Source organism: Haemaphysalis longicornis, unplaced genomic scaffold (assembly GCF_048455015.1).
Source record: "Haemaphysalis longicornis isolate Haplotype H1 unplaced genomic scaffold, Haemaphysalis longicornis Haplotype H1 scaffold_7, whole genome shotgun sequence".
Classification (NCBI taxonomy): domain Eukaryota; kingdom Metazoa; phylum Arthropoda; class Arachnida; order Ixodida; family Ixodidae; genus Haemaphysalis; species Haemaphysalis longicornis.
Window position 1 is genome coordinate 121,986,488 of NW_027526422.1, and position 19,037 is coordinate 122,005,524.

General features: G+C 47.2%; 1 long non-coding RNA gene across 4 annotated transcripts; it reads right to left on the reverse strand.

Moving 5' to 3' along the window:
* Positions 1-1,039: 1,039 nt before the first annotated feature.
* LOC144146917 (uncharacterized) lies at positions 1,040-14,340 on the reverse strand. Of its 4 annotated transcripts, none has more exons than XR_013317763.1 (4): positions 14,102-14,340; positions 12,730-12,765; positions 2,839-3,441; positions 1,040-2,739 (listed from the first exon to the last, which is right to left on the reverse strand). It is a non-coding gene; the product is annotated as an uncharacterized LOC144146917 (long non-coding RNA). The 4 variants fall into 4 exon arrangements; XR_013317762.1 differs by having other exon boundaries at positions 2,839-3,447; XR_013317761.1 differs by having other exon boundaries at positions 1,040-2,751; positions 2,839-3,447.
* Positions 14,341-19,037: the final 4,697 nt, after the last annotated feature.

The following is a 19,037-nucleotide window of genomic DNA, read 5'->3' on the forward strand; positions in this document are numbered from 1 at the left end:
TTTGCGTGGCTTTCTTGCGTTTCTGTGCAATGTTTTCTTTATATTTTTGTTCAGATTTCTCTTTCAGAGTTTTTTAATAGAATTCTGCTGCTAGCATTGTTGTGCACTCAATTTAGACCTTCTATTTCCCCCTCAGGGGTGTACGCAACATTTCCTAAATTCATCAGCCATCACCGTAGTGATCACCAGGATCAAAATAAAGTTTTTCAACAACAAATAACTGTCTGGCGCAGCAAGCCCTGACGCCAGCAGGGCTTATATCTCCAGTTCAGAGTTCAGAGTTCGACACAAGCCGATCGCGAGCCAAGTTCACTTTGAACAAAGATCACGCATCCCACACAAATGTCGAAATTGTACATTTGACTTTGTGAGAGACCGCGACTTTGTTGCTAGCCCTCCAGTTTACATTTAAGAGGTTCCTCCCTCCCCCCTTATGCGTTTTCAGAAGAAATAAAGCAAGAAAAGGCGTAGATTGATCATCAGTCTCACCGGAATCCAGCGTTAGATTGGCGAATGTGTAATTGCCCGAAGAAGTATGGTCTGAGTAGTTCAGTCCTCCGAACGTGCGCTTCTGGAGATCGGCAGCTGCAAAGTGCCGCAAAGCCATGCCCCGAGTTGACGTCACACGTTAAACGTACGCCGTGCTTTATCGTGGCCGGGCTAGAGCGGAGCTACGCGAGCGTGCGCCTCCGCTCTGGTAAAGCGCGGCGTACGTTTGACAAGTGACGTCAACACGGGGGCATGGCTTTGCGGCACTTTGCAGCTGCCGATCTCCAGAAGCGCACGTTCGGAGGACTGAACTACTCAGACCATACTTCTGCGGGCAATTACATATTCGCCAACCTAACGCTGGATATCGGTTCCACTGATGATCAATGTACAATTTTCACTTTACAATCACTCGCCCACCTCCAACAAAAAACGAATTCATCTTTGTGGAAAACAAAAGCGCTCAAAAAACAGGGACGAAAAAAGACGTAGACAGCACAGCGCTTAGACAAGCACCGTGCTTTCTACGTTTTCCTTCGTCCCGGTTTTTTGAGCGCTTTTGTTTTCCTCCAAGATGAACACATACTAACTAGCCCAACTTTCCGTTCTTCTGCAGTAAAAACGAATTAATTGCTGCCGTAAATAGCAGTTGGAACTCGTTTTATTGCGTTCGCAACGGCCCCAGATCACCCCGTGCAAGAAAAACAATTTTATCTCCTAACGCCTACTTTTAAAAATTACTTAAGGTCTGCCCTGAAACACCCCGTGAAGGGGCCTGCATACCTATCTTTCACAAGCACGTGCTCTGTTACTAGGGGAGCTCGTAACCACACAGTTCAGTGACTTAAAATTTCCCTTAAAATGGCGACACTGTTTTTTTTATTTTAGCTAGCATTTAAATTCAATGCACGCGGTATTGCAAAATATAATGGAGCCTGAATGTTGCGCAGTGGTTATGTCCTCAAGAATATGTCCGAAGTACATATTTTAAATTAAAGCAGCATTATTAGGCCCCAAAGAACTCCACTCGTTGGAAAGAATACCCTCGTTGCAAAACAAAGTATAGACTGTATGCTTTTGTCGAAAATTGGGATATCGTATATAAAAAAAAAAAAAACAAAAAAATGCTACAAACAATATGCTCAACACGTTTTGGTTTATTTAAAGGCGTTGTTTTTTGTTGGCTAAAGACAACTTAAAGACTTCCGTTATCAAAAAGGAACGGAGCACATGTGAACGCATTCCCATGAATAATTGTATTACCGGAGTCTGTTCAAACAACCTGAAGTTTTGGTCCTGTCCCTTTCAATATGTATGAAACAAAATTCGTGAGTGGGTTAGCTGCTCTTAAAGAATGAGCATTCTGAACGAACAGGGCTTTGAAGTTGTACCTCTTGGGCACATTCACGTGCCACTCTCGCACAAAGACTGAAATATTTTCGGAGTGTCAGTTAATACGAGGCACCCGTGGGCCTTATATACCTTCGAAGCTTCCCCAATCTTCACCGAAGCCATCAAAATAACCACTGGATCTGGCACCACCTCGTGTTCTGGCCCCTGCTCTTCCGCTGCCAACCATTTCTCCCCCTGCGCCTGCCCCTCCCTCAATTTCAGCAGCACCACCAACCCCTGCAGCCAGACCCACGCCAAAACCGATATTAAAGTTAAGGCCAGCGCGCAGGCGGGCTCGCAACCGCGCTCGAAAGCGCGCCCAAGCTGCAGCCCGAGCCCGAGCCCGAGCCCGCAACCGCGCCCGGGCGCGCCATCGGGCAAGCGCACGGACTGCAGTTCTTCCTCTAGACCGCAGTCTACCGCCGGCACGTAATCTAGGTTGGCGCTGCCTCTGGAGTCGACGGCGCAGTATAATAATAAGACGCGGCTCAGTAGGCCTTGGTCTTGGTAAACCGGGCCTTGTGGGTGAACGTGCGCCTGGGGGCAAAGGTGAACCACTTGGCGAGTTGCTGCGTCCAAGCGGATTTCCGTTCCAGGGCGAATTGGGGCGTCTCGGCGGCTCTGCGAGCGTACCACTTGTTCCAGGAGAACCGGGGCTAACCGGCTGCCCTGCGGCTCCAGGTGAAGAGCCGGGTGGCCTTGAACCTCTTGGCGGGCTGGTTCCTCTGCCTAGATTTCCATTCCAGGGCACGCGGGGGCGGCTCGGGGGTCCTGCAAGAGTACCACTTGTTCCGGGAGAACCGGGGCCAACTGGCTGCCTTCCAGCTCCAGGTAAAGAACGAGGTGGTCCTGGCGCACCTGCGGGACCATCTAGTGAATTACCGCCAGTAATTGAGTATTGAAGAGCGATTCAGTCAAAAGTGTCACCATCTGCCGCATTTAAGAATACAACTTTACCTGGCGAGCTGCCTCCAGAAGATGGCGCCTCTGGTTCTGACGCAGGAGAGGGTGGAGGCTCTTCATTCGGGTTCGTGGAGCCGGCTAAGACGCCACTGCCTCCAGGCCCGATAGGTACTGTTCCGGTGGGAACGGGACCACTGCTGCTTGGGGTGCCCCGAGCACCTTCGCTGTTGACGTCAGGTGTTCTAGGTCTATCAGGCGGGTTAGCGTCAGGATTGAAGGAGCCAGCTAAGACGTCGCTTTCGGAGTACCCTCCGGGACTTTCTTCTGGAGACCAGATGTTGTCGGGACTGTCCGGGTTACGAGCGCCAGCAAGAACGTCGGTATTTGTATCATACGCGGGGTTCTCGAAGAACGGGTTTCCACCAGGATTGCCATATATTCTGCCGCGGCCTTGTAAGCCAGGTAATCTGGCTTCGGGCAATCTCACTCCGCCGTTTACGCCGCTATTCGGTCCAGGATTCCTTCCGCCATCACCTGGAGTGCGAGGGCCCTGGAAGGTTCCGCTAGGGCTTTGAGGCAAGGTATCAGGAAAGCTTCTCCTTGGTACTCTGACATCAGTGGCGACCCCGCGATTGGGTAATTGCTTTACTCCGCCACCTGTATCTGCGGAAACAATACAACACAAAATATGGTACATAACTGCGAGATGACATTTTTACAATATAAGTTAAAATTATTAGTAAAAATCTTCGACATGGTATGGGGATTTTAATTGTTGCAACAGTTTAGCATGCGCACACAAAACGCGATACAGTCACAGAATGCGGACTATTGGTAGGATACAATAAGGAGCTAGGATGATATAAAATGTGCTGAAACCAAACCATATCTCATAAGTATCGTACCCATTGTATTCGTATCTTGCAACTGCCTGTTTGTGAATCATACTATAAGAGCAAACTTCCATCATTGCCATTCTTCACTGTTGGCTTTCTTATTATGTTCATGCTTCGAAGCCCTCATTTTAAATTCTTATATCCAACATGCAGAAGGCTCTCTGTTTTGTCTATATTGGTTCCAAATAGCATACGGGGACTCATAGGAGTGGACTGCTCTTACCAGCCGTAGACGCTCGTGTCACTTCCGCGGAAAGTAAAACAAAGGGTACCTTCGTCTCGAAGTTGCCGGAGCGACGCTGGCTACTACTGCTAAAGGTTGGAAGCACGTGCATACATACAAGCATACAGAAAAATGCAGCGGAATTCTGTTATTGATTAATTGTAGGGTTTAACGAGCCGACGCAACGCATGCGATGAGGCGCGCCGTAGTGGAGGGCTCGGGAGTAATTTTGACCACCTAAGGATCTCTTACGTGCGACGAAATCTCGTACACAGAGGCGTTTTTGCTTGTCGCCTCCATAAGAAAAGCGGCCGCTGAGGCCGGAAATCCAACCTGCGTCCTCATGCTCAGCAGCACAAAGCGAAATTCTGTTGCGGCTGGGGTTAAATTGGTGGAGCATTGGCCTCTGGGGGGTGCGGGCAACGACCATAAAAAATCCATGGGGCGAGGGTGGGGTGAGGAAAGTGGAGGGGGTGTAGGCTACTTCAGCTTCGCGGTACAAACGCAATAGTAAAAAAATACCGGCATTGTAGGCGATCAAATTAGGTTCAGTACACTTGCAATATTAAGAACATCAACTTCAAATATTCAGAAGAAAAGGGGTAAACAAACAGGTAATTACAGGATAGAACAGCAATACCATTTAGGCTTCTTGTGGCTAATAGTTTCCAACTCCAAGTTAGGGTGTTCCAGGTAACACGCTTAGATATAACCGCTGTTACAAGTAAGTAAGGGTGCGGCTCATCTAATTAACGCTTCTAGAAGAGACACTTATTCACGGTACACAGCAACCCCATTTTTTAAGATACCGGCTGAATTTCTAGTGGTTTGAAATATTTCGCTCAGTTTATTTTCGTACTAAAATTGCTTGGACCCCACCATGAAGCTATAAGTACGTTAGCCTCAAATTGTAGTGCACAGTATTCATATGACTTTGACTTTCATACCCACAGGTGTAAAGCGCGAAATGTGGACTACAGACGAAGGGGGGACGCCCAAATTTTGCGCTTTACACTGGTGGAATTGAGCGGCAACTCGCCCAAAAGTCCACCTTACTCATACTCTGCGGCCAAACTAGTCGTTCTGGTTACAGTTTTTGTACTAGTCATCACTGCTGTTGCAAGTTTCTGTCGCATGCGCGTCCGTTATTACACTCTCCCGCTGTCGAGTCTGCAATTGTCTCCTAATTTATCTGCTGGACTAGGGACTCAACCAAGGCTTTGTTCTCAAGCCACTCATCACGTATCAGGGTCTGCTCCCTACTAAAGTTGCTTTCTACGGGTGTCTGTTCTCGCGCTCTCACGCAGTCAAACCTCCACACATGTACTCGTCATGAATTTTGCTAGCCTAATTAAGGGCAATGAAAGTGTCAGTGGTGCAACGCCTGCAGTTATTCTGAATCCACTGGCACTTTTCATGAAATGTTTCTTCTTCTAGGCGTTTATTCCTTTTCGCAAGCGACGAAATGAACTCTACAGTGGTGCCAGTTGTGGCGCCTCAAATCGTTATCCGCCGACTAAGACTGATCGCGGGATTTTTTATCCCTCATGCATCAATACAGCGCCCAGACTTCCATTAAGGGACAGGTGGTGCTCCCGGTTAGACAGTGTACAAAACAACGTATAAAATGTAGCGTACGTACGAAGGAAGTTTTCACATCCACCTCAATGCAGCCATACGGCTACAAAGGAAAGCTGGACAACTTTCTCACAAACTTCGCAGCTGAAGAAAAATTCGTCCTGGTCCAGGATTGAAACCCGGCCCCACCGCTTAACCGGAGCAGTCGCTCAACCAACTGAGCTAGCCAGTTTGTAGCGCGAGAGCAAATTGATCAACTCGAAGTGAAGGACAAGTGTTAATCGACCTGTCCATCACCTGCCCATTAACACCTGCCGATTAACACCTGCCAATAACATCGAGTTGTTGATCCATTCGCTCTCGCGCTACAAACTGCTAGCGTTCTGGTTAGCTCCCTTGGTAGAGTGGTCCCGGGCTCGAGGTGGTCCCGGGCTCGAATCCTGGACCAGGACGAATTTTGCTTCAACTCCAAAATTTCTGAGAAATCTATACAATTTTACTTCGTAGCCATACGGCTGCATTGAGATGTATGTCAAACTTTCCTGCGTAGAAACCTACTCCACCTTGGGGATTTCCCTTAATTCTGGTCGAATAAAACCTGGCGTTTGCGTGCCATGCAAACTTTCCAGCAGACCCCTTTTCATAGGAGCACTACTGCCATATAAAAACATTTCAAGTAGCTCACACTAATGCGTAAACCTTGAAGGTAGCGAAGCTGTACGCGAACTTCACGACCATCACGGAGGTTTGAGTCCACGATTGCAGCCCATTTGCATTTTCTTCGCTGCCGCAATGACCTTTACTCCATAATTGTTGCTATAAGTGTGAGCTTCTTTCATTTTTCTGGAAGTGATAATAGCTGGACATCACCTTGCAGGGGCGTACACTATGACGTGTCTTTCTCGTTACGAGCATATGTTGCCAAGAGTATTGCGAACGCTGGATTTGTTTTGGCCAGTCTTGGCCAATATAACTAAATGAGTATGCTTGGCTTCACAAGTGGGTGCTGGGGATGCTGGGGATGCTGGGCTGTTGTCACGAAGCGCGCACACACGAGCGCTCGGCATTTTCTTGGTTTTCTTACCTGCCGGGCGGTCACTGAAATCTTGGTTAATCTCCATAAACGGGTATGCTTGGCTTGACAAACGTGCGCAGGAGACGCTGGGCGGTGGTCGCGAGGCACGCACACGTGAGCGCTAGGTATTTTCTGGGTTTTGTTAACTGCCCGGCGGTCGCAGCGACGACCGCGCTCGCGTGCGCGCGCTTGGCACCTTGTTGCTATTTTTGACTGCTGACACGAAAATTATTGTTGGCGAAACAGCCTCGCCGCTAAAAAGTCTCAGAAGGTTAACACTCCAACTGGACAAAACTAATCGCTGTTTCTAGAACGTCTTCCAAAGCGCACCAGTACCATACAAGTATCTGTTTCGAAGTTGAACAAATGCCTAAAGGGGCGTCCTCACTGATTCTCTTGGTTATAATTAATTATTTAAAGTGATTTATTCCACACAACTGGGGCAGGTAATAGGGAAGGATCTTCCTGTAGCCGGTTTAGCGTGTGTACGCAGGGCCCCATTAACCAACTGACTCCTGTAAACGTTGCCAGAAGGAAAAGAAATTAGAATATCGTAAATAACTGATAGATAACAGCCTGGGTACCACATTGTATGCTTCTGCTTATACTCCAATACATGCGGAAAATTAGAGTTGTTTTTGTGCAGGAGAAACACAAAAGTGTTGCACAGAAAACACGATGCACAAACACACTTTCGACTGCAATCTTGACGTAGGTTGCGGGGTGGATGTAACGCCTGACAGTTTTTTTGTACATGATTACTTTTAAATGCTCGCACACGTCCCTCAGTAAAAAGGGGTCTTGGCTAGCCTGATCAGAAAGTTTGGTATACCAGAGCTTTGATGTCTGGTCTGAAGATTTTCTTGCATAATTGGTTCAAGATAAGTACAAGTTGTACGCTCGTAGAAAAAAATCGGCATCGTTTTTTTTGATGAAACAAAACTACGCTACTACATAATCTTCTGCGCTAAATGCCAGATGCTTCAGTAAAAATACGTCCGCCAGTGCCGCATAGCTGTGCGTAAATCTTACTTATTTAAAACTGCTTGTTTTCACAACGAAAAACTGTTGATACGAATCAGCGCTCTATCGTCATGCAGTCTATAATACAAGGCATTTCGTGCTCACCTCGCTAACGAAATGAAGCTGAAAATTCCAACGTTTTCTTGTTTGACTTTCACACGAAGTTTTGAAGAAATGGAAGGGCAGGAGGTAACTACTGCGCCTTTGGGAGGGTGATTGGAGATGTAGGAAACTTAGAGAACTACGCGTACGCTTAAATTTATACCAGGGGTAACTACAGAGTGTACAAGCTGAACTGGTGATGTCCCACTAGTAAGTAAAGAGGAAGTTGGAAAGGCCCGCAAATGCATGAAAATAGGAAAAGCTGCAGGGTGACGATTGCTCATCCGTAGATCTTTTCAAGAAGGGAGAAGATATTGTACTGAAAAAGCTTGCTATACTATTTTCAGAATGCGGGAAGAGTCAACAAGTGCCCATAGTCTGGAAAACGACAACATTATTCTGATTTATGAGAAGGGAAATCTCAAGGACCTCCAGAATTACAGACCCATCAGCCTACTCGCGGTTGTTTACGAGCTTTAGTCAGCCGCATAGGTGACAGCAGGGATTTGCATCAACCCAAAGAGCAGGCTTGGTTTTAAGAAAGGGTACTCAATCATAGGTCATATCCACGTCGTGTGTAAAGAGAGTTGGCTCAGCCTCTGTGACAATCTGCGCGGGACACTCTCTACCCGTAAGACGTGGCAATTGCTCCGCCATCTCATAGACCCACTGGCCAGCAAAAGCGCTACTAACCGAATCATGGCGTGCACATTAAGCAACTACGCAGGAGGTGCGAAGAAACTAATTGAAGAACTCAAAGACAGGTACCTGAATACGGAGAAGAGTGTGTAGCAACCTGGGCTGTACAGAGGCACCTCTAATGAGGTCTTGGAGAAGCCTTCCATCGACTCTGAATTACGAACGGCCATTTCTGAAAGTAATAGACGCAGTTCCCCAGGGCCGGACATTATTACGTACAGACTCCTCAACAACCTGAGCGACAAATCCAGACAAGGGCTCTTTGGACACATGAACAGTGCCTGGGAAAGCGGCGTGTTGCCAGGCAGCTGGAAGGAGGCGGAAGTCCGGTTCATCCCCAAGGCTGGGAAGTCACCAAACGTAGATAACTTACGGCCGATTTCCCTCACGTCCTGCGTGGGCAAGGTTATAGAAAGAATGGTGTTGAATAGGCTGCAAGAACATCTGGACAGCACTGATCAGATGCCGGACTCTATGTTCGGATTTCGGAGGCAGTTAAGCACGCAGGACGTACTGCTGCAACTGAAGGAAGAGGTCATGAAACAAGCCACCAAGCAATCGCCTAGGACAATCTTGGCGGTGGACGTCAAAGGAGCATTTGACAACGTCTCCCCCCGCTAGCATCCTAGCCAACCTTCAGGACACAGGCTGCGGAGAGCGGATGTGCGGGATTTCCTGACAGGCCGCAGCGCTCGAATCAAGGTGGGGGAAGATGTATCTGCACCCACAGTGTTGGGAAGTAAGGGGACCCGACAGGGATCCATCCTGTCACCTCTTCTCTTTAATATGGCACTATTAGGCCTGCCCAAGGCGCTCGGAGTAGTCGATGGTTTGGGGCACGCGCTCTACGACGACGACATTTCGCTCTGGACGACGAAGGCGGGCTCCTTAGGGTGGATTCAAGATACGCTGCAAGCAGGCGCAGATGTGGTTAGCAAATACGCGAAGGAGTGTGGACTGCGATGTTCGCCTAAAAAATCTGAACTGGTGGTTGTCTGCCCTCGGGCGCCCAAGACACAGAAGGAAGACGTGAAGGTGGTCCTAGAGGGCGAAGACCTCGTTCCAGGGCCCAGTGTTAAGATTCTGGGGCTCACCATCCAGGCAGACAACAAGGCCACTACGTCTGTGCGCAAGCTTATGCACTCCTCAAAACAGATCCTGCACATGCTTCGGCGGGTGGCAAAAAGGTGGAGAAGACTGAAGGAGAACGACACCCTGAGGCTGGTACAAGCCTTTGTGGTGTCAAGAATAACGTACGCCACACCTTACCTCCTAATGAACAAGGCAGAAAAGAGCCAGGTGGACACAGTAATACGCAAGGCAGTGAAACAAGCCATCGGAGTTACCATGAGTGCGTCTACGAGCAAGCTCCTCCAGATGGCCCTACACAATGAAGTGGACGAGCTGGTTGAGGGCCACCTATCCAGCCAAAAACAGAGCCTGAGTAACATTAAGGCGGGCCGCCGTATCCTGGGTAGAATCGGCTGGAGCGTGGCAGAGCTTACCGATCGAGAACAGCTTGCGGACAAATGGCTAGACACAATCAAGACCAAGCCTCTCCCAAAGAACATGAATCCGGATCACCATGGCGGCTGGCGTGAGGCTAGGGCTCATGCCCTCAACAGGCTACTGGAGAGCGAAGACGGTGTCGTCTTCACGGAAACCTCCAAAAACAAGGGGACGACCAGAGCAGTGGCGGTGGTGACAACTAGGGGTGAGCTGCTGACAAGCGCATCGTTTCAAATCAGAGATGTGGAAGAAACGGAAGAGTTGGCAATTTCCCTAACCCTGACCCTTCCGGGAATTGCCAAGGTTGTCACCGACTCACAGCAGGCGTACAGGAACTTCAAGTCAGGCTGGGTGTCCCGGCGGGTACTTCGCCTCCTGAGAGACAGAACACCTCCAGAGAGCCATGTTGAATTACTATGGGTTCCAGCCCACTCCTTGGTGGAGGGCAATGAGTTTGCCCACCGACAGCCCGCGCGTTAACGTACAGGGCGACGGCTGAGGAGGAGGCCAGAGGTGAACCTATGGTGACCTATAGAGAGATAGTGCGGCACTATGGAGAGGATAGGCAGAAACGTCCCGCCCCGAACCCAGAACTCCCGTGGGAGCAGCAAGTACTGTATCGACAGATTCAGTCAGGATCTTTCCCTCACCCTCGCTTACGGAATAGCATGTTCCCAAATCAGTACGACAAGACCTGCCCGTTATGCAAGCAGCTCGGTACTCTTCACCACATGATAGGAGAGTGCGACGTCAGCCCAAAACACCCACCCCTCATCAGCAACTCCTCCACTAAGAACCCCACCCTTACCCCTAGCGAGCGATGGGAGATATTGCTGTCCAGCCCCGTCTTGGAGGATAAGCTACGGCTGGTTACCAGGGGCCAGGTGGCGAAGGCAGCATATGGAATCCTGTGAAGGGGGATCCACTCTCATTCAGCGCGTTTAGCGCTGACATGGTGTGCAATTAAAGTTATTCCTTTCTTCCTCCCACGTCGTCAACCAAGTGATGAAAATCCCGCAGTGCCCACTAAACCCCTTTACATAGCATTTGTAGACTACGAGAAAACGTTTGATTCCATACTCACCGCAGTCATGCTGGAAGCACTAAAAGACCAGGGAATAGAGGGGACCTACCTAAGACTTCTAGAAGACATATAGAAGGAATGCACGGGCAGAATAACCCTCGACAAGCAAAGTGAAAAATTTCTAATCCGAAATAGAGTAAGACAGGGAAATACCAGTTCTCCAGAACGCTTCACAGCATGTCAGGAGGGGGGGGGGCTATTTAGAAAAATTGTCTGGGAACACATAGGAGTAAGCGTAAACGAGGAATACTTGAGTTATCTTAGGTTTGCGCATGGCATAGTCTTGTGCAGAACACATATCAACAATGCTTGGGGAACTACAGTTAGAAAGCACGGCCGTAGGGCTAAAATAATTAAGAATGAATATAAAGTAATGAGACATAACAATGCCCAGAACGTGTGCTTCAGCTTACAAAACGAAACCTTAGGAGAAGTAAAACGATATAACTACCTCGGGCAGATGGTTAGTGCTGACCCCAACCACGACAGAGAAATCTGGGGCAGAATAGGTATGGGTTGGGGAACACCCGTCAAGCACTCCAAAATAATGAGAAGTAAGGTACCTCTGTCACTCAGAAGGAACATTTTGTGTCATTGTGTACTGCCGGTGATGACATACTGTGCTGTTAATTGGGGCCTTGTAAAACAACCAGACAGCAAGCTTAGGTCGGCTCAAATGAACCATGGAACGTATTGCGTTAATAACACTCAGGGACAAGAAACCAACTGCCTGGATCACAGAACAAAGTAGGATTGACGATATTACACTTCAAATAAAAAAAATGAAGTTGGGGTGGCCATGTTGTGAAACGAACGGACAACCAATAGACAGTGAGCATAACTGAGTGGATACCAAGCGATGGGTCTAGAGAAGGTAAGACCATTAATCCGATGGAGGGATGAAATACGGAACGCCGGAAGTAAACTGTACAACCGAGCAGCACAGGACAGGAGCGGTTGGAGGTCATGGGGAGAGGAATTCGCCTTCCAGGGGACCTGAGCAGGCTAATGATGATGATGAGCATTACTCATGCCCATTTTGTGGCTTGTTAAAGCCATGTGAATTTTCAGTTTTAAGAAGAAAAATAATGTCGCTGGCAGACAAGTTGTTTCCCCTAATGAGACAGCCACACTTAAAGTTGCAGACGTTAGTGCAAGTACAGAAGGGTCAATGCTTCATTTTTCTGTATTTATTTTTGCCGTGGCTGGAAATGTGGACTGCCTTGCGACGTTTCGAAAGTTCCCGAGCGCTGCAACACTTACGCAGAAACACTTACGCTTCAGATGACCGCGAAACTATGAATGTTTGTTTGTTCATTAACTCCCTCTGACCAATTGCGTATTTCTTTGTAATTTACCACCATTTTGTTCGTTGTGTATGCGAAATATTAGTTTGTCAAGTTGAGTTACGCCGGCCGAAATGCAGATGTACTCCTATAACGAGACAGCAAAACTTCGGTGAATGCTGAAAAGAGCGAATGCTTATAAAATGTCCGGTCACGGTGGTCGCTTTTCTGGTGGAGGCGAAAAGCAAAAACGCCCGTGTGGTCGAGATTGTGGAGGACGGTAATGATCCTCAGGTGGGTAAAATTATTCCGAAGCCCTCCAATACGGCGGGCCTGATCGCCCGTGAAGCGTCTGCGCGTTATACACCAGAAAAAGAATAGTTACAAAACCGATAGGTAACAATCTCTTCGTTGCAATAGATATGACAGTTGCAGTAGAAAAATATCGCTGGCTGTATATACATACTTACTTGAAGCGCCATTGCCGACAGCGAGTGCATTACCAGCTGCGAAAAAAATGCAGGTATATTAGGAGTATGGTCAAGAAATATTCTTTCGAACGCAATCCTTACAATGCGAATGAAAAACTGTCAGATATTTCTAACAACTGTGGAGGTGGGGTTCAGCGTTGTAAGACCGACTGATGTTTCATCCGCGCTCTGTTTTTTATTGCGACACGATGAAGCGGCTCATAGGAGGAAACGCCGGCGTAACTTTAACTTACAAGTTCCCTTCCCTGCAACCTGAAAGATAAAGCCCAATGGCGAAGACGGATTCCACGGCATGTTTTTTATAAAAAAAAAAACAAATAGAGTCAGCAGTCTTTGTAACTTGGTAAGTGAAACAGAAACAAAACCCCAAAAAAGAAGCGAAAACCCGCAGTGGTGAAGGCACCTTCAGGTGTCGCCGAGAGAGGGCGCTACGGAATAGATTCTGAACCGTCGCAAAAATAGAGCTCGTCGCTATGTGTTCTCAACATTTCACTCCCTCGGCCTCACCTGCTTCGACATGCGCAGGCTTGAAATGCGGCCGAAAATTTGCAGGAACATATTAATGCAGTGGACAAATTTTGACAGCTGTTTTTAGAAATTGGACGCCATAAAAAGCACGACAAATACGAAGCCACAAGAAAGAACACTTACATAGGCATGGTGAAGGGTCGAGTGATTTTCCTTTGTAAATGCTGTTTCCTGTGCCTCCGTTTTCTGCTATTTCTTGTGCCCAAATAAATGCGGAGGAAGGAGCCAAGTGAGCGGATGAAGCTCCCGAGGGTGTTGTTAATGCGCTAACAATGAGGAGAGAGAAATTGACAGGTGCGAAACTTATCAAGCGTCGGGAAGGCGAGGCGCTGCGCAGACGTGGACCCAAAGCGAGACATCCTATGCTCGAGGAAAAAGGGAAATGTTTAAACATTTCTAACGCCACAAGTAGGGCTCACGTGTCCTGACATGATTCAATTATGAGTTTACAGGGGGCTTTTAGAACGATTGAAAACACGATGGTGCTTCAAACTAGGTGAGTGTGGCCATGTTGCCGTTACTAAAATTTTGGTGCTTGCCAAAAAAGTAGTATTCTTCATAATATTACACCGTTACCATCGTGTACCATACGTGTACATTGCAGTGCGTTGAAGTGCGTTTTGTATACTACGTTCCTTTGAAGTACTGTCACAATGGTAAACAGTAGCTCAAGTTTGCATGAAAGAATCGTTGAAATGTAGAGAGTATGCAAGCTTGCAAGTTTTTGTATGCTCTGCGTAGCACTTAACGCACCACACAACCGCAGCTGTGAAGTGCACTTCTGGAATTGCGGACGAGTATGTACCAAAGCCGTGCCACGTACCTAACAGGGAAAGTGCAAGCGAAGACAGGAACAACGCCGTCATTAGGTGCCTGACGGGGCGGAACTCTTCGACGGGGGCTTAAGTTTGGAAGCGCGTTTCCATACGAATAGGCTTTAAAATGTTATCGCTTGAGTGAAGTGTTGAAAAAAGTAGATTTTAGGGTTGTTTCGCAGCCTGGATATGAAAAGGCTACGAAAGAGGCATCGAAATTGCTCTGCCGAGTCCGGATCAACTGACACACGTCACCGAAAACAGACTTTTCTGACAGGCATTGAGAAGCGATGGTAGAAAATCCATCACTCAAGCCTGCATTTTGTATAGCTTGCTGGGCGGGCAGTTTACTGCAGCCCTCTGTGCGACTGAAATAGTTCAAGGCGTTTCCCACCCGTTAGGTAAATAACAAAACCATTGTACTGAATCTCCCACCTTGAAAGAGGGTGCGTTAATGTCTATGTTGCTTGACGTCACCAATTTTACTCCGAATTGGTAGGTACATTTTGACGCGAAAAAGAGTATTCTATAAATTTCGCCCGAGTTTATTTGAATCGCCTATTGTTGTGCGCAAATCCAGCTCTTCTCAATAGATACATGCAGCTGCAGAAACTTTGAGGGAGCTTCGTAGCGGTCCAAAATGATATTCTTTGCAACGAACGTGCAAAGAAGAATAGACAACACCAAGAATAGCTCATAACGCGCAATGGTAACTGCTCAATTATTGTGAAACATGGCTAAAAACTAACGGATGCAGGGCTATACATAGTGTTTAACGAATGAGTAAGGACATTGTACACGACTGCAGGGGATGGCGGCCCTTCTATACACTCAAACGGGGGCAAACTTGAGGGTACACGTATTATAAGGTCTTTACACTGCACCGCAACAAAAGCGCGTGCACGACAGAAAAGTACCGTCAATACAGCATGTAGTTAAAATAGCATTCGACAAAAGAGAACGCGACGAAAGAGCATAGCGTCAAAATAGCGAGGGGTCAAAACAGCGCGCGACTAAAGCGCAGGCTGCAAGAGCAAAGAACTGAAGTACTTCTGCGGTTTTCTCACAGACTCTGATTCTTACTGAGCAATCTGCGCAAGATCTTTTAATTGTAGCATATTAACAGAAATAACAGTTTAGCTGCATTTTACGCTGTTACATTATTTTGGGCCGCAAATCTTTGCACGAACGCAACGAAAATGTCATCCAATATTACTCTTTCAGACACAATGCTCTTCGTTCTGCGTGCAGGGTCGAAAGCATTTTTTTTAAACAGATTCTGATGAATGCGACTTTGTTATATATTTATGCCTTGTATCAACATTTTATCCCGCCTTAATTTTGCAAGTCTTCGTAAATGCAGTTTGGAGGGACAGTGTGATTTCTGTACCATAAATATGATGTGATGTGACAGCGGTCCTGCAATACACATTGCTGTAGCGATACGATGGCCATTCGACGAAACCTGGGGCGGAATTCTGAGATATGGCCGTCTGGAAAACGTCCACTTCACGCCTCTTTCACTACTGACGTATTGTAATTTACGAGGCCCGTGACCAATGGATGCGCTGCATCACATTAGGCCTCCTGCTTTTAGCCAATCAGGGCTGGCTCGAAACGGACACTCCGAAACGGGTATGAAATGGACAAAACTAAGAATTGTGTTCAGAAGCTGAAGGCATTCATTATTACCATGGATGATATTACCCAGACACTTATGTGTCGCCGTTACACTGTAAGGATGTGCTACATTTCGTACGGTCACTGGCGATTTTATGTCTTCACCGGTCATGCGGCCAGAGCCCTGGGCTATGGCTTGTTGAGATAGGCTCTCTGTCCTTCGTGCGGCAGTCGAGCGCACGCTCGTGCCCACTGGTGCCCGTTCATCGGCTTGAGTCGTTGCCCAGCAATCTTCGAGGTTAAGAATCGCTATGTACGGCGCTCAGCGCCACTTCACAAGCTTGTCTCATCTCTTTAATGTTCACGCGAAGACTCAGCCCCCGGATCCAGAGAGACGCTGGACCAATCTTTGTGGCTTGTTTTGCGCGCGGTGGTTCCAAGCACTGTGAGAAAACCTCCTACATTTTCATCCCTTTATAACCTTTCCATTACTCCACCCCTATTCTGTGTTCTGCCCTGTATTCCCATCCTCTCACTGCGTTGAATGGTGATGAGCGCTTAGCTGCGCTCAATAACACCCTCAAAGCACTTACTTTCGTCTGCATAGCTAATTGAGTCTTGAAGAGCAGAGGTGAGCTGGCTGACACGAAAACGTAGGACAGGGTGAATTACACAAAGACAGACGAGATGAGGCGCAAACTATGAGCTGTTAGTATCGTTGGAAGGGGGCGGTTATATATGGTGGGCATGAAAAACACACAGGAAAAAAATAACAATAAAGCGCAACACGTGACACGATATATATTCCTCCCTTAGGTAACCTGTATTTTACGCGTCGAAAGCCGGATTGAAGGGGCGCTAATGCAATCTCCCTCCACTCCTCACAACATTGCATATGCTTCGTAGATCTCGCGGGTAATCGTGTTTTTGGAGCGGAACAAGATGGGTGCCCCCTCAAAATCGGGCGAACAACTCTTATCGCAACTCTTAACATGCGCGACCAAATTTCCATTTACCGCAAGTTGCCCGCAAGCATTGTGATGTTACCGTAATCTGTCGTTGAGACAGCGGCCTGATTGTCCCACGAAAGACCTACCACAGGAGAGGGGTATCTTGTATACAATACCCTCTGCGCAGTCGACGAACGGGCGCCTGTGCCGTGTGGCACATTCGAAAAATTTTGCCGTCTTCTGATTGGCGGTCTTGCACAGTCCCTTTAGTTTCAACGGGGCAGAAAATACCACCGGAATATTATGTTTCGCGCCCACTTTCTTAAAGATAACCAAACACCAACTAACCCATTCCCAAGCCTTGCTGAACGTAGTTGAGTCTGTTTCGCTATCCCTGTTTCGCTATTCCAGTCTATTCGAGGCGGCCTTGGCTTGCGCCGAGATCGTGGATGTGCGATAGATTTTCGGGAGTCATAAAGAATGTTGGCTGCATTTGTTTGGTTCGTCTGCAAGATTGGCGCTTGAGAAAATGAGTTATCTCTGCGAGAATTTTTAAAATTCCGCCAAACTAAACCCACTTGACGATTCCCGTAGGCGACCTAGCTTCGCTGCGAAACTCTAGTCAGCGTTTCTGTGTACGTAATTAGTGTGATCGGGAAGTGCGTGACTTCTGACTTGCATCCAGAAGGTCGGTGGTTGTAGCGTCACCTAAAGTTTCTTTTCTCTGAAAAGTGGAAATATTGTTGTGGTTCTTGTTTTACCGAGATATTTGCCGGTTTTCTGGCTTTTGTTCAACCGACGCGTGAGGTTCGAGTGAAGCCTCAACAGAAAAACGCCACTGGACCTAGTTTGGCACTTTTAACAGAAGAAGCAGTCGGTACACAAGTGAGTGGCTCGATGAAGTTCACTGCTTGTAACAGAAACAAACCGCGCCTAATAATTTATTTTTGGCCTCAGCACTGCTCTAAGGCTACGAGTACATATAGGCACTGTTTGCAATGTGTTGTTCTAAGATATATTTTCTGTATACACGTCCCTAGTATATTAAACCCGGTTATTAACGTTATGTTGTCTTTATTGCTCGGATAAAATGTACAACGCTTTTAAAGGAACACAAAGGCTGAAAAACGCCTTGCTTAACTACCACATCTTACAAGTATCACATCTTCCCATCTTCACAGCTATCTCGGCTTTTATTGGTTGACTAACGAAGCCATAGTATTTTCTGTAAAATAAACAATTAAACTGGCATTTCTCCCCGCCGTCTGTCTTGCACTTCTTTTCGTGAAGTTTTAAGCACGTCAGAAGGGGCCCAGAGCGAGCCGAGCCGTAGTTTATCTATCGTTACCATCATCCGGAACGCTGTTCCCATTGGGTTTTCTTTCGTCTCAGTTGATCATAAGGGGTATATTGAACACCAACTTTGTGAGGTGGCTTGCAGGAAAATTTCCGCTAACATGCTTGACACTTTATGGCCGGGGCGTTGGGGCGCCGCTGAAATTTCTTAAGTTCTTAATTAAAATGCCCAGGAAATGCTGACACCTTGAGCAGGTGTTTAAAATGCAGGTTCAGTTGAGCAAGTAAATTGATGGCCGTCTCGTTTCAAGTCAATTGCGCTGATAATATCTGATTTTACCAGATGCTCATGCGTATATATGAGCTAGCGATGAGGAAAAACTAGCCCTGGCATTCACTCGCATGCACGAGCATTTTGAGAGCTTTGGAACGCCAGGACAAATATTTAAACGAAATCTGAACTGAAACGAAGTGCGGCTATAACATCGCATCAGATTTGATAATGTTGGCTAATGAGGTTTGTGTCTTTTAAAAAGCGTATGACATGCAAACGTTCCCTTACAAAGTTCTGACATTTTGCCTCAGTATTTGTCTCTGTCAAAAGCTTAGACAAGCTCCACCAATCCCACTTCACCATGCATTAACAATATACAATGTCTCAAATTGTAGTGAGCGAGAGTGATTTTGCACTCTTAACATATCTGTGTTTATAACCAAGAGCTGGTGCGGAGAGTTCGTTATTCGTGTTCGCAAGTGTACCGGAATAAGCAGCCCCATTTCATTCCCATTCCATTCTGTGGAACTAAAACTATCCGCATCTCCGTTTATTTCAATTCGTTGGAATGCCAAATTTGACTCATTCACACTCCTGGAATGGTCGCAACTTTAATTCCATTACTTCGATTCCTCAACCTAAAAACTACCTCCTATAGTGGCTGTATCAAATCACGTATGAATACAACGTAGGGGTGACGTTACAAAATACATTGAGAACTGAAATAAATTGCATATATTGTTTATTCCACAATCTACGTGTAGCACTGTGGAAGCTACTTTGTTGTCAACCATCCGGCCGCGC